General features: G+C 38.6%; 1 long non-coding RNA gene across 2 annotated transcripts in view; it reads left to right on the top strand.

Moving 5' to 3' along the window:
- The window catches only part of LOC116244345 (uncharacterized), a 40,650-nt gene that overhangs the window by 17,468 nt on the left and 8,928 nt on the right, over positions 1 to 14,254 (top strand). The window contains exons 2-6 of one of the 2 annotated variants that reach the window (XR_016465154.1): positions 2,190 to 2,378; positions 2,926 to 3,311; positions 5,942 to 6,023; positions 11,448 to 11,616; positions 12,146 to 12,406. This is a non-coding gene — a long non-coding RNA (uncharacterized LOC116244345). The remainder of the gene's footprint in view (positions 1 to 2,189; positions 2,379 to 2,925; positions 3,312 to 5,941; positions 6,024 to 11,447; positions 11,617 to 12,145; positions 12,407 to 14,254) is intronic. The other variant, XR_004170169.2, reaches the window with a different exon arrangement.

The following is a 14,254-nucleotide window of genomic DNA, read 5'->3' as shown; positions in this document are numbered from 1 at the left end:
TGCTTTCCTTACAGACATTGTCCTTCTGTTTCATGCCTTTTTGTTATTTTTGATGCATCAGAGAAAATTTCTGTGTGTCATGAGGAGACCATAAAGCAGAAGGTCATATAGGTCAAAGAGGGAGATGACAGGAGTATGGGTTGATATTTTAACAGTAGGCACTGGGAGAAAAGGTTGCATTTTGATTTAAAGAGAAAGCTCTGACAAGGTCTACTGACATTTAGGTGCCTGAAAGAAATTACAGGTGGAAGATTGCATTGCAATTTTCAGATAATTGTATTCTTCGTACTGTGGGAAAGAAAACAGCTAACTGGTTTGGCTGGTGAGTTTTAACACGTGAAACCAGATGGATGCCATCTAAACTTACTGCTTAAAAGTAGTAATTTCTGATCAGTTCTGTCACTGCCATCGCCACTGGACCAGATGCTTTGTGTGCTATGGTGTTGAGGCTGTCTTGGGAGCTCCCACAGTACTGGGCTTATACTGGGCAATACAAAAAAGGGAAAGAGTTAAAAAAAAATTCCAAATTCAATGACAGGCCATAGTCAGCTGAGTATGGCTTTAAGAAGAATGCTGGATTTGAATTAATACACAGATGAAATGCTGTATAACTTATAAATAGCCCCTGAGAAATCCTCATTCCTATTTTAACTGCTTTAACAGGTTTGTGTACTGAAAGGTCAGCAACTGTTAAAGTTCTTTATGCTATAGTCCTTTGTCTTACACAGGATCACTTTTTCCTTTGTGCTTGCACTAAAAATCTCAACAGTAAGTCACTGTGACAGTAATACATTTGTAAAACATTTTAGTGTGCACACTGCTCTTAGGAGGATGGAGAGCATTACCCGAACTGCTAATAATCCTGTGTGTTTGGCTTTATTCTTAATGTCCCTGTGGGGTCAGAGTTGTTCTGTTGTCTCTGTGAAAGACAAATGATGAGCTTTGATGTCAGTTTGAGGTGCAGAAATGTTACTGCTATTAGCATTGCAAACCTCAGTAAACAACTGATATAGAGATCAATGCTTTGGGCTGTACCTGGTGTTCATGTGTTGAAGTTCAATTCTAAGTCTTTTCTGTTAGTTAGCTAATGCTAGAACCATAACTCATTCTTGGTAGTGAAGTGTACTTATTATTATTTTCCTTTCTAACAGTTTCCTAAGTGTTTGCTCTAAGTTTAAGATCATGCTGAAAGCAGAATAAACCTTATTGACTAGTTTGGTTCACTTCCTTCGATTGACATTTTCAAGCTGCTAAGATGCAGCAATCATACTTCTCTGAAGATCTCAAAGTTACAGAAAGGCATCATGCTTAGCCTTTAGATGCAGTTGACCTTATGATGAGATGAGTAATGAGAGAATTAATGTTATTTAATCCTCCCTGTGATCATCTAAGGAAGTTTGGCGCAGCACATTTTCTCTTTTTGCTTATTCTTTATATGAATTACTGAACTGACTTCTGAGTGTTGTTTTCAGTGCTTTAGTTGTGACATCTGATTATGAGTAATGAAATGACCCATAGTTTCATTAATAATGATAAAAATTAATTGGTAGAAAAGCACAAAACAGTTGCAAATATAAAACCTTGACCTCGGCAAACTTAGGTCAAATTCATCAAGCAGACAGGACACGGATGTATCTCCATATGACACCACTGCTGTTGGTATTACCCACTGTTTGTTGATTCACAAATGCCTGTATTCCTTCCACCATGCAGGTACAACACCAGCTGTGAGCTGGCACTGCTCCACAGCTAGCAATCTGCCTACTGATCATTCAGGAGAAACCTCGACTCAAAGCTCCAGGAGTTGGATGCTCAGTGATGGGGGGATCTTCTCCATGCCATTGTAGTCTCAGACCATGGCCATGCTTGAGATGTGCTTCAGCTGGATGCTACCTTTATCTCAGTTCAGGGACCTGATGTGTAAATGTTGGTGTGAGCACACACTGCTATGCTGCACTGAGCAACACTTTGCATCCAAAAAATTCAGATCCAGTTCTTCATCCCAATTTAGAGTAGGGACTTGAATTTGCATTTTCCACATGGGAATGTTCTGGGTGCCAGATTGCTCTTTCTCTCAGGAAGACAAAATATCCTTAGATACACAAAGATTTACAGGCTGGTGTTCCAGGCAGAACTGGGTGGGTGTCCCTGCAAATGTCAGCTCAAGGCCAAATCCTTTTACTCTGCAGTGAAGTCTTAATGGTCTACATGGCTTCTGAGGATCTCTCAGAGGTACTCCCACACAACCAGAGATGAGGAATGGCTGGGGACAGTGCTATGTCAGGGTGGAACTATGCTCCAGTGTGATGAGGTACATGTGACAGAGAGCTCAGAAGTATGGCAACCAGCCTCTAGTCAAGACCAAGAACATCCCAGAGGTAGGTGCTGTCTAAGAAGCATATAGTTTAACTATGTGTGTTTCCTACACTAATGATGTTCAGTTAATCTCTGCATTGCTCTTGGATGAACGGCAGTCCCAGGCCCCCCAGCACGTCAGCTTTTCCGTGTGGTCAATCCGTATGTTTGTGCCATGGCTAATTGGTCCCTGTCTGTGGCTTTCTCGGGCACGTTTCTCAACCCTTCCTCCCCTGAGTCTACTAAGCACCTCTGTCTGTCTCTAATGCTTGTCTGCTGAGAATGACTCTTGTGTAATCCATGAGGCAACCTCCCAGGAAAGTTGTTGGTGTCAGTAGTTTCTTATTACAGAGATGAACAGTGTTATTTTCATGAAGAGGTGTCAAGTCCTAGAATAATGATAGGCTTTTTTTTTTTTTTTTTAAAACTAAATTTGTCTTTTTCTCACTCTGCAGTTCTTTAGTGGGTCTGACATTGTTTTCTAACTGAGCAGGTGTTTTGTTTTTGTTTAGCGAACTGTCAGGAGCTGTCAGCATATGATTCATTGATATAATTTTGTGATTATATTAGCTGTGCAACGAATTATAAAGAGCCATGAAGACTGGTATGAGCAGAAAGTGAGTGGAAATGCTATGGTGCTGAAGTACCAGAAGTAGCAACAGAAAAATGGCACCTGATGGCACCTGTGTTAGCAGGTCTTCAGGATATCACGGAGTCTGTACACAGCTTTTCTGACAGATCAGAAGACAAGAGACAATGAGTAATTTCTAATAAACAACACATAAAGAGTGTAATTGTACTCATAAAGAATACGGAAAGCATATCCAAACCAGCTGTCACCTCCAACATAAGAAGTGCCAAGAAGATGTGATGAGGACTCAGTAGCTCCATCCCTCATCTTCTGTATCAGACAAGATGGGAAGACTGACCACCTAGGTGCCTCCATTTTGGTGCTTGTGAGTATATGCACATATACGTGACATGACTGAGTGAAACTGACTTTTTTTAAACATAAAACTGCCTGTCTCACACCCTTAAAGTCTTGTGTGAGGTTTTGCTACACTGATGGAACAGTTTTTCCTACATTCCAACATACTACATTCCTACATTCCATTTCCTACATACTTCCACAGTACTTTTCGTGTTTGGATTGGGAGTTAACATGGATGAACTATCATACATGTAGTCACATATATCATTTTAAATTGCCTAAATTAATGTCCTGCAAACTATAATCCTGTTGTCAGACACTGCTGTCTGTTATAACATGCCTGGCAAAAGCAGATTGGGCAAGAAAAGTCTATTGCTTAACTGTAACTATCATGGGAACTGTAGTAGGAATACTCATTTTTGCCCATCAGTGTAAAAATTCAAAAAATCTAAACTAGTTAGATTTTATGGCATTAGCATTAGCCCTTCATTTATTCATCTTGTGTTACCAGGTCTTCTCCAGTACTTCCTCTGAATATATTCAAGCATTTCATTATATATTTATTGTCACTGTACTTCAGGACTGATGAATTTTTAGGCAACTTTTTGTTTCTTAAAATTTATTAATAGTAGTGTGTCATATCCATTGTGTCTTCCTCAAGATGTGGTTTAGCTTGCCAGCACAGACAGCTAGAGCAGAAACACTGATGACTCTCAGAAGAAATCTTCATGATTCTCCTTGTCTGTTGAAGCAAACAATGATAAAGCCTCAGATTGCTATGAAATATCTTTATATTCTTTATTATTCACTTCTTTTCATTCCATAACACAGAATGAAAATTAAATGTTATTCTTGTTCAGCACTTCAAGCTGTTCTTGCATTTTTCCTCAGTTGAAAATGTCCTTTATGCAGACCTCATCACAAAAAATAATATATTTTCCACTGAAAGATTTTGGGTGCCAAACTACAAGTCAGCACCCTCCCAAGATGTGTAACCTATGTGCAACAGGATTCTATATTCTTGAGAGAATTTGCAAGATCCTTGCAGATGTGGGTGCATTAGAGAAGATATTAGCTAAAAATGTTTCGTATGTTTCATAAAATAGCAATTCTATTCCCTGATATTATAACCTGTACATAGCAGTGATACCAAACACTGTGGCCTGATTTTGTCTCAACTAGATGTCACAGGGCTCATGCTGACTGTGCCCTTCTTGAGCAGAAAGTAATCAGAGTGAGAAGTGATTGCTTGCTCACTCCCTTTCTCACAATATAGTTATAATAATAGGAGTGAATTGTTTCAAACCACTTTTTCAGCACAGTGCTCAAGGCTGGAAGTGCAGCTTTACTGCCAACTTCATTACTCTCCATCATGTATACATGAAACCATGTTTATATCAGTGATTAATGAGAAGTACCCATGACTACTGAGGAGTGCATAACTGGTCACACATGCCAAGAGCCCTGGCCTGTGTAAATCTCTGACCAAGAGAAAGCTGGCCAGCCAGGTCCCACCTGTCCTGCAGAAGAAGGCAGCATCTGGCTGATGGCTTGTTCTGCCACAGCTGATTGAGCACATAGCTGTATTATAAACACCAGCTGTAAAGTACTGTTCTGGTAAAAGCTTGCCCCATTTCCTATAAGAAAAAAAGAAAAAAATGGAAAAAAAAAAAAAGAAAAAAAAAAGGAAAAAGCTTTGAATATCATATTGAGTCTCCCTGTATGGGCATACAGGCCTTGAAAAACAAAATCCTAGCCCCAGAACTAGCAGTAGATCTCACACTGTTTCTGAAAAGAAACAAAAAAACTTTTCCTGATCCATTAGGACATTGGCATGTCAGTTGACTGAACCTGGCAATGGACAGGGAGCTTCTGCTTCTCTCTGTTCCAGCCTGGCTGAGGTTCCTTCTAGGAATGCATGTTAAACAAATGGGGATCCTGAAGCTGGCAAAGAATATCACCGAGGGTAACTGTCTCTCTTTGTATCTCACACCCTGGGGTTCTGTGGTGCATATGATGTTCAAGGTCTCAGTTCTCACACAGTCCTACTATGTAAACTTTGCTCATACTGTTGGTAAATGCTGTGAGAAATTCTGCAGAAAGGTCAGAAAGGTAAAATTTTAGGCGTAAGTAGAAATGTTGAAGTGAAGTTGTTAACCATTCATGCGTTCAAGAGGGAAAAAACAAAACAAAACAAAAAAACCCCCAACATTTTGAAAAGGAAAAAATAAAACAGGTAGTTTGGCCAAGGGTAAACCAAAATCAGGGCGGGTACTTAATTGAGTCAGTTGTTATCAGTGTTAACAAAGCTGGTGGGGACAGCAGCTCAACATCTCCAAGGTTCCCTTCCCGGCAGCTGCAGAGGATGAACCCTCCGGCATGCAAAAACCTTTTTGGGGTGGTAAGCATAGAAGAGACACCAGCAGTTTTTAACAATAGCCAGGAGGGGGAGTATGAAGGAGTTGTACCGAAAGTCCTTCCGTAGTACATAGGGCATTTAGCATTGCAGATTCCGAGTGTGCTACGCATGAACACCTGAAGATCCCTCTCCAGTCTTGCAATTTCAGCAGATCTCTTTCTGCTAAGAGCATATTTCTCCTGCATACTGATAATACATTGTAAGATCTTTCTGTTTTCACTTGATTTGTTGAGCAGCAGAAAATCAAAGGCTCCTTACCCATTCCATCTCAGGCTGCATGGTGGGGGTTGAAGAGGGTCTCTAACAGCCACAAGAAAGGTAGGTATTTAGATGTTTGCCAAGTCCCATCAGAGGGAAACTTATATTCATAGACAATGTACACAATATCTTAACTCAGTGTCCTGCTGACCCATCAAGACTCGGAATTTCCACTCCATTTGCGACAGCTGTTTTCCTGGAAGCTTTCCTTGATTAAATGTTACTTTCTCAAACTTACTTTCTTACTGCCCCCAGAATTCAGGTCAGTGCTTATTTATGTAGTTAACTCTTGTACAGGTTATTATGTGCACTGGAAGAGTTCCTTGGAAGAGATTTGCATGGCTGTCTTAAAATTGGCTTTACTGTTGTTGTTAGAATTAAACACTACTTGAAAGAACAAAAGTGAAATTCTCATCTCTTAATATTCCTTCTCATCTAATAGATAGATACTAAAAAGTAATGTTGTTAAGTATTAGATATGCTTACATTGATATTCCCATTTTTTAGCTTCTCGTTACTCTTGTCAGTTTACAAATACAAATTTGTTTTTGTCTTTATTGATCTTAAGTTTCATTATTCTTGCCACTTCTTCAAGTCTCTCATTTTTTTCTGACAGGGAGTTATTAAGTCACCTTTTGCTCTTTTAGTTGTGAATGCAAAGAGGCTTTTCTTTACAGTGGTTTTTGTTTCTTGTTTATGTCATTCTGTTTTTGAAAATCTTAAGTCCTTAAGTTTGCTGTTTTTAATTTAGTTATCCAATTTCATTCATTTATATTATCCTTCATTTTCAGATTTCCAAGAATTGCAATTCTCATGTATTACCCACACATCTAATACATAAAACTTCTTAAACTTTCACGAGACATTATTGTCATTTCTGACAAGGTATTGACCAAGGTGGAAATGATTCCTTCTAAAAAGTATTATTTATCATTTGCTCATGACAAATGTGGAGAAGAGAACTAGAAACTTATGAAGGACTACTTGCTGTGTGGTTTCAGACTCTGTGACCCATATTTCCATTATTTATGATGCCTGAAGATAAATGTGTTTTCCTCATCCACAAAATCTAACATCTTTTGCAAATGTTGTGGACTTTGGCTTCCTTTTCCATTTTCTTTCTGAATACTGATAGATCTATACTTTCAATATTTTGCTATTGAACACCTAATTAGGAAAAGAACTTGAATGCAGTACTATAATAATATCACTGTATTATTTATATGAAAATAATTTGCTTGCTTTCTAGGGCTAATGGAAATCTTATTTGATTCTTAAATTATTAAAACTTACCTACACTGCTGATACATAGCTAACAGACTTTGTTATTAGGTTTCCACACAGTGTGAATTTTTAACTATTACAAGGCTGTGCTAAGGCTTGTAATTAGTTGCTTCTTGCCAACCAGGTTTTTTTTTTTTTAATTATATATATGTGTGTGTGTGTGTGTGCGTATAAATATATACATATATCTCCACAAAAGTATATTTCAGACAAAAAATGAGTGGATTTATTATGACCTTCCTCAACCCACATTCTGGATTACATGATAATTTGATGCCAGGAAGGGACTTCTCTTTTTAAATTAATTTCAATAAGAGCTGGTTATTTTTAAGGAAGTAGAATGTGTTGAAGTTGGAGAGGGTGCGATAAATCCTTATGGTTATGGAAACTCAAACCAAAATTCATTTTTCATTGGTTTTTCTTCCAGGAGGATCACTATTTATCTAAGAAAAGTAAAACGGTAAAATAGTACATTTGAGTTGCATTGCATTACCGGCAACACCAAATAATTTTTATTACATTTATCCTTGGGTAAAGACAGGCAGACAATTACTACAGGTTACTCAGCTGCAAGCTTATCCTAAGCCTACCTGCAGAGTTGTTCAGCTACTCATACTTGTTATACCATTGCTACGTAGATATATACATGTGTATATAGATGCAGTTATAAGTATACACATACGTAAATACATATATTCATTAAATGGATGGAGAGAGAGCATGACGTGATACTATTTATAAAATGTTACTCTTATAAACAGATATTTTTTTCTTCCTTGAATGTAAATGTTATGCACCCAGAAAAAGTCAGTTTACGCACCTGTAGCATAGCTTGTTATTTGTCTTAAAGGCTGCATATTCAGCAGAAATGTGTCCCTGTCTGGCTTAGAGACAAGGACTTGTACAGCTCAGCCTTCATAACGTCTACACTTTCGTTAAAAATAGTCACAGGTCTAATGCTCTGCTTCTCTTTTTTCTATGCCGTATTGTATCAAAATGGGGTATCAGGTCCAATTGCAGTGTTACTTCACAGCAGTCCACATGACAGTGGCAGATGTCAATGTTTAATCACAAAATCACAGAATCGTACGGGTTTGAAGGGACCTCTGGAGATCATCTAGTCCAACTTGAACTAACGACAGCGCTCAACGTAGAAGTACATTCTAGGGCACTGAGGATGGACCAAGGATTCATATTCTTCAGGGAGCTGATTAATTTTAAACTTATTTCTTTCCTTGTGTCTATATTTAGTGTAAGAACAAATCATTTTCATATAATTTTCTGTTCTGGTTACAATCTTAAGAGTGTCAAGGGACTGGATAAATGGATAAATGTTCTGCTATTTTCTCTTTATTATTATAATTTTTTCTCACAAGATTGAGAAAAAAAGAGAGAATATAATGAGAATAAAAATGCACGGTATTGAAGCATTAAAATATGGTGATAATTCATTCCCGTGACAAACTACAGCAAGTATGGAATGCAGTGTCAGATATATCCATTCTCCTGACAAAACCTGTGGAAAGAGTGGGAAATTGTATAAAAGTAATTTACTCCAGTGTCAATTGTCCTAAGGCAGCAGTCCATGTCCCATGTCCCTTGTGCCAGCATAGCTGTGGATCTTTTATTTAAAAGTGCTCATTAGTTCAGATTCGTTTCTGAAACAGCACTGTTTGGTGCATAGGCTGTTAGTTCTACTTTAAGAATATGAATATCAGTTTGCCTGTCAGGCTATTTAAATGAAAAGATGTCTTCGCTCTGCATTCCTAGGTGTTGACATTGATTTAGCATTTTTTATGGTACAATCTAGCAAAGCTAAAAACAATCAGGTTTTGACTTTTCATTGCGTGGGTTTAGTTCTGAAGTACTGTATTATTTACATCAATGAGAGTAATAATAGTTCAATTTAGAATTTTGGTCCTCATTTTAATCCCACTGCAATCACTGAAATGTGGAATAATAGGGGATTTTTTTCCTAGCAGTGTTGGTGTGAGATTTGTGGGCTTGAAATATGTCACTCGAAATTACATGTCCACAGAAAATTTAGCCATAGCAAACACTCAGATAAAAACTGTTAGAGCATAGAGCAGTATCTGTTTCCCTAAATTGGTTCGGTTGAGTTTTATGTAGTTTTACTGAGAAATTGTCCCAAGAACTTTAGTGTTTGGTGGTTAACTAATAAATAGCATGCAATAGATTTTAGATAGTGTTTTCTCTGTAGTGGATATCTCAAAGTGCTTTGCCAAACTGGCTGTAATTGTCTAGATGGATGTTGCTGTGGCCTCAGTAATAGCTTGCATGCTGTTGGTTGATTAGAAGATTTTCTTTTGTTGAGACACAGAGGGTTACACAGACCCTGGCCTGAGAACCAGGAGGTAGCTGAACTCTCCTTTGGGCTGGGAATCAAGGAGCTGGAACAAAGGTGTCTAGTATATGCTGAACAGCCAAAGCCTGCCTCAGAGCTGCGGAAAAATAGAGGTTGTGTTATCTCACAAATGGTTGTCATGAGATTAACTTAAAAGAAATCTAAATCTAGTCATCTGCCACCCTGAAGGATTCATGTAGTAAGGTATTTAAGGTAGCTAAGATTAGAATAGCTTCATTTGCAATTTATATTTGCTACCAACTATTTTTTGAGAGCGTATACAAGAGTCCTAGGATGTGTAGTACAGTTCAGCAAGGGGTTATACTTGGATGGTATTAAGGTAGTTTTTCTCAAACTATTTTTTGCCCATATCTGGCTTCCCTCCCATCAGATTTTTAAGGGAAGGCTGGAGAATATGTACACAAACCCCATGCCCTGGTTTCTTTTCTTTTCTTTTCTTTTCTTTTCTTTTCTTTTCTTTTCTTTTCTTTTCTTTTCTTTTCTTTTCTTTTCTTTTCTTTTCTTTTCTTTTCTTTTCTTTTCTTTTCTTTTCTTTTCTTTTCTTTTCTTTTCTTTTCTTTTCTTTTCTTTTTTCCCTCTCCCTCTCCCTCTCCCTCTCCCTCTCCCTCTCCCTCTCCCTCTCCCTTTCCCTCTCCCTCTCCCTCTCCCTCTCCCTCTCCCTCTCCCTTCCTTTTTTTTTTTTTTTTTTTTCCAGGGAGGCAGAAAGGCTCAGCAGTGCCCACTTACAGCTGTTTCTGAAGGGCTGGTGCTAAGCTGGACCTTTCTCGGCTGTATTCCTTCAGAGTCCTGGCCCTGTGTCTCACAGGTTGTCCTGCACACTGCAGAGGAATTCTATGGGATTTGTTTAGGAGTTTGGATTCCAAGCAGTTAAAAAATGGTGCAATGCTCCGTCTTGCAGAACTTAAAGTTTTTTGTTCTTGAATATGACTCTGAACTGCTGTTGGCCCCTAGGAACATACCAGCTAAGAAACTGCAGTTTAGAATTGCAAATCAATTGCAAATCATTAATTACTCATTCTCTTTGCTGCTTTATCAGGAAGACTTGATGGTACGTGGTAGTGCAGGACCCAAACAGAGACCAATCATAGTTTTATTTCCTGATTAAGTCTCTGTTCCTGTGTGCTGGAAATCCATAAACCAATGTACTCTCTTCTTTATCCTACCACAGGCTCTCCAATTCTGAGCATGGTAAATCCATCCCAGGTGATTTAACTGGTAGAGGGTGTACCAAGACCTGGGTGCTCCAGGTGGCACTTTAAGGTAGAAGTAATGTTTTTACTCAGTATAGGTTGTTCTGAAAGTGAAGATTATCTTTGTACATAATCTTGCAAAAGTACCACAGAATCAGTTCTAGCCTACTGTATTTACGAGCCTGCACAATAGGAGCTGTGTCAAGTGGAAAACATTACTGATGGGAAAGATTCATCCACCAATATTTGAACTAACAAGGATTTTTACTGTAAGAAAGAGGGTGCTAGAAAGAGGGTACTGCAAGAAAGAGGGTCCAGCATAACAGGATTATTTCAGCAAGTCCTATTTCTCCCCACTATGGTGAGATCCAATACCCTGCAGTCACTGCTAATATACACCTCATTTTTGTCTCCAGACTGCCTCTGGGGCAGGTCTTAGATATGCTGGGGCAGGTGCCTAAATCCCAAAAGCAGTTCTTCCTCCACCATAATGATAATTATGCCTCGCTAATATTCAAAATATTGATCTTTAAGCCCTTCCAAATGCTTTAGATAAATGATCAGTAATGTTTGTACACCATTTTTAGTGTGGTCCTTGTATTAATAGCCAATATGTTCTTTCAGCTACAGCTCCCGTGAGTCAGACTTGTCCAGTAACCAAAGGCAGAATACAGGCAGTACAGTACAGCACAAAGCAAATGCTGTTAGAGGTCACACCAAGGATAACGCAGGACAAACAATTGGCTCAGGAGCTGGAGAAAAGCATCATGAAAAACAACCAAGTGTGAACAGGGTATGTAGCAGAACAGAATATTCATTCCCCAATTATTATGACACTGTTTAGACTGTTTACTATAAAACCCATGATGTACTAAGATGCACATGTTTTCCAAGAAATAATGTGTTTGTGGTAACAGTGAATGATGATTGCCTTGTAACAGTGCAGCAATTGCAAGATGCCAGAATGTAGACTAAGGAGGTTGAATTTATTTAACTTCTCTCAGGTAGACAAGGAGTCAGATAGAGCAGCACCTTAGGCTTTATATTCCAAATTGCTAATGTCTTCCACAGAGTTAACAACAACCACTAAACTCATTTTAGTCAGCAACTGGAAAAGAGGTAGTGATTGTGAGAAAATGTTAGTCCTTAGATCTTGAAATTGATGTCCCTAATTTCTTGGTAGAGATTAGACAACAGTAAAACGGTGTTTTTAATCTCAAAGCTTCCCTAAAAATCTACTAACAGTGAAACGCTATAATGAAAATCCATATCATGCTGATTACATTGTCAATAGTAATGAAAATGTTTCTGTTGGTCTTCAGGGAAGTGGGTTAGATGTTGCAGCATCTCTACATAGAAGTTGCCAGCTAAGTGCATTTTTTTCCTGGAGACCTGCTAAAACCTAACACGACAGTATGTTCCTTCTGTGTGAGATGAAACAGCGACACTGCCAGTAGGAATATGTCAACATGGTAAATTTTCGCCTCTCTGGAAGTGGGCAGCTTGATGATTGCAGCCTGACTGTGACACCATGGAACATTACTGTCGGCTCTGCTACTTCAGACCAGAGAGGAAATGTAAAGGTATGCCAGCCTAGGTAATCTTTTATGTGATTTTAAAATTCAGACAGTATTTCAGTCCTCTTGAAAGACGAACTGCATGTCAAAGATATCACTAAGTACTAAATAACTCTGTGATGGTAGGTGCTTTTACCACTGTTCTAATTTGGTTCCAGTAAAACAAATGTACACACTGAACAATTTGCATTTGCACTTTCTCTGTATTTCCTTGTTAGCTGGTAGGTCTCTTGAATTAGCATCTGCAGGCACATCTCCAGAAGCTGATCTGTCATGCCTATCTCCTTGCAATGGCTGCATTGCTCTTTTTGTGTGTCCATTAGAAGATCTGTCCCTGGGGGAATGCTGTGAGCATGTTTTCTCTCCTACTATTCTTATTTTTAAATTAATTTTAAAAGGATTTCTTTTTCTAAGAAAGAATATTAGAACAGAGAACATTAGAAATTACATTTTTCATGTTACTTTTCAAAGAATGCATTGATAATCTCATAGAAATATTTTGTTCTTCTGTGGAAGTTTACATTCACTATTCTCAAGTGCTGTAAAACTGCTTTCTAATGTATGTCTTTACATGAACAGATTAGCACAAATGTAGGCCTGGTGGATGGACTGACTTGTGTAGACCCCTGCCTATGTCTGTCCTGCACCATGCTGGGGAGGACCAGGGGGGACTGGGGAGTTTAGGGGATGGGGACAGAAAGTACCAGAGTGAGGGAAGGAGAGGTGTAAAGTTCTTCCCAGCTTTTCCAGAAACTACTGATGCCTTGCTGAGTGTGAGTGAAGATGTATTGCAGGAAGCAAAGCTGAGCAGGCGCTTTTTAATTCAGTTGCAGTAAATGATGTGTGGTGGTGGTATGGCCAAGTATGAACAACTTGAGGAGAGTCTTCATGGTCCATGAAGACGGTTATGTCTATGCAGCCCCCATAAAACTTGGTGCTCTTGTTCTTCAAGGAAAAGCCTACGTGTCTGCAACATGTCACTCAGGGCCTTACATACACTTTTAGCTATAGAGTATAGGAGTGACAATGTGCTCCTAAAAACAGATTTTGGCAGCTGAAGTTTGAGGAGCTTGATGGCCAGAAGCCACCTCATCCTGTAACAGGAGGCATTGTAACCACTGAGTGGATCACACTTCTTCAGTAGCAATTTTCTCAATGGAACAGCTTGATTTCCTCCCACTATGTTTGTAATAGGTTAAGACTGGGGATAAGAAATAGACTTTATTTCAGCAACCACCAATTCAGAAATCTTTTTTCCATCTTGTCTGTTGCTGCTGTTAAACCTGGAACTCATAAAGCAGCAATAATAAGGCTAGGTTTTTGAAGTAATATATAACTGCTGAAGGTGTGGACCCAGATAGGTAATTCAGACATAGATAATACTATTTCTTTGCTTTGTTAGAAGCTGAAAAAGTTTGAAAGTTTCTCTCCTACTGGTCTTCTATTCAGGGGAACTGTGTCTACTGGAAACTGGCTTGGATAACTCCTGATCTTCCTGGGACTTTCTGTATTTCCTTTCCAGTTTTCCTTAATTCTCTTAAATTTGTATGTGTATGGTTCTGAATATTCACAACTGCCCTACTTTTTCAGGATTTGTTTGAGAACTTCTACATTGTACTCCTTGTGTTGCGTGTTGTCAAACAGACTGAACAGAAATTTCCTTGTTCTTGCTTAGCATAAGTTTCCCTTGTAAAACTCAGACAGTTCTGAATACTAGCAACCTGTCACTTCTCTACATAATTTAGAAAACATCACCAAATTTATATAAGCTCCTCTGGAATTTATGTTAGCTTCTCTGAATTTCCTTCTGGTGGTTCATTAACTGGGAATGAGAAGACAAAAAAAAACAACCCA

This window comes from Phasianus colchicus, chromosome 1 (genome assembly GCF_987193195.1).
Source record: "Phasianus colchicus chromosome 1, bPhaCol1.hap1.1, whole genome shotgun sequence".
NCBI classification, from domain to species: Eukaryota; Metazoa; Chordata; class Aves; order Galliformes; family Phasianidae; genus Phasianus; species Phasianus colchicus.
This window is presented reverse-complemented; position numbering and strand designations above follow the sequence as displayed.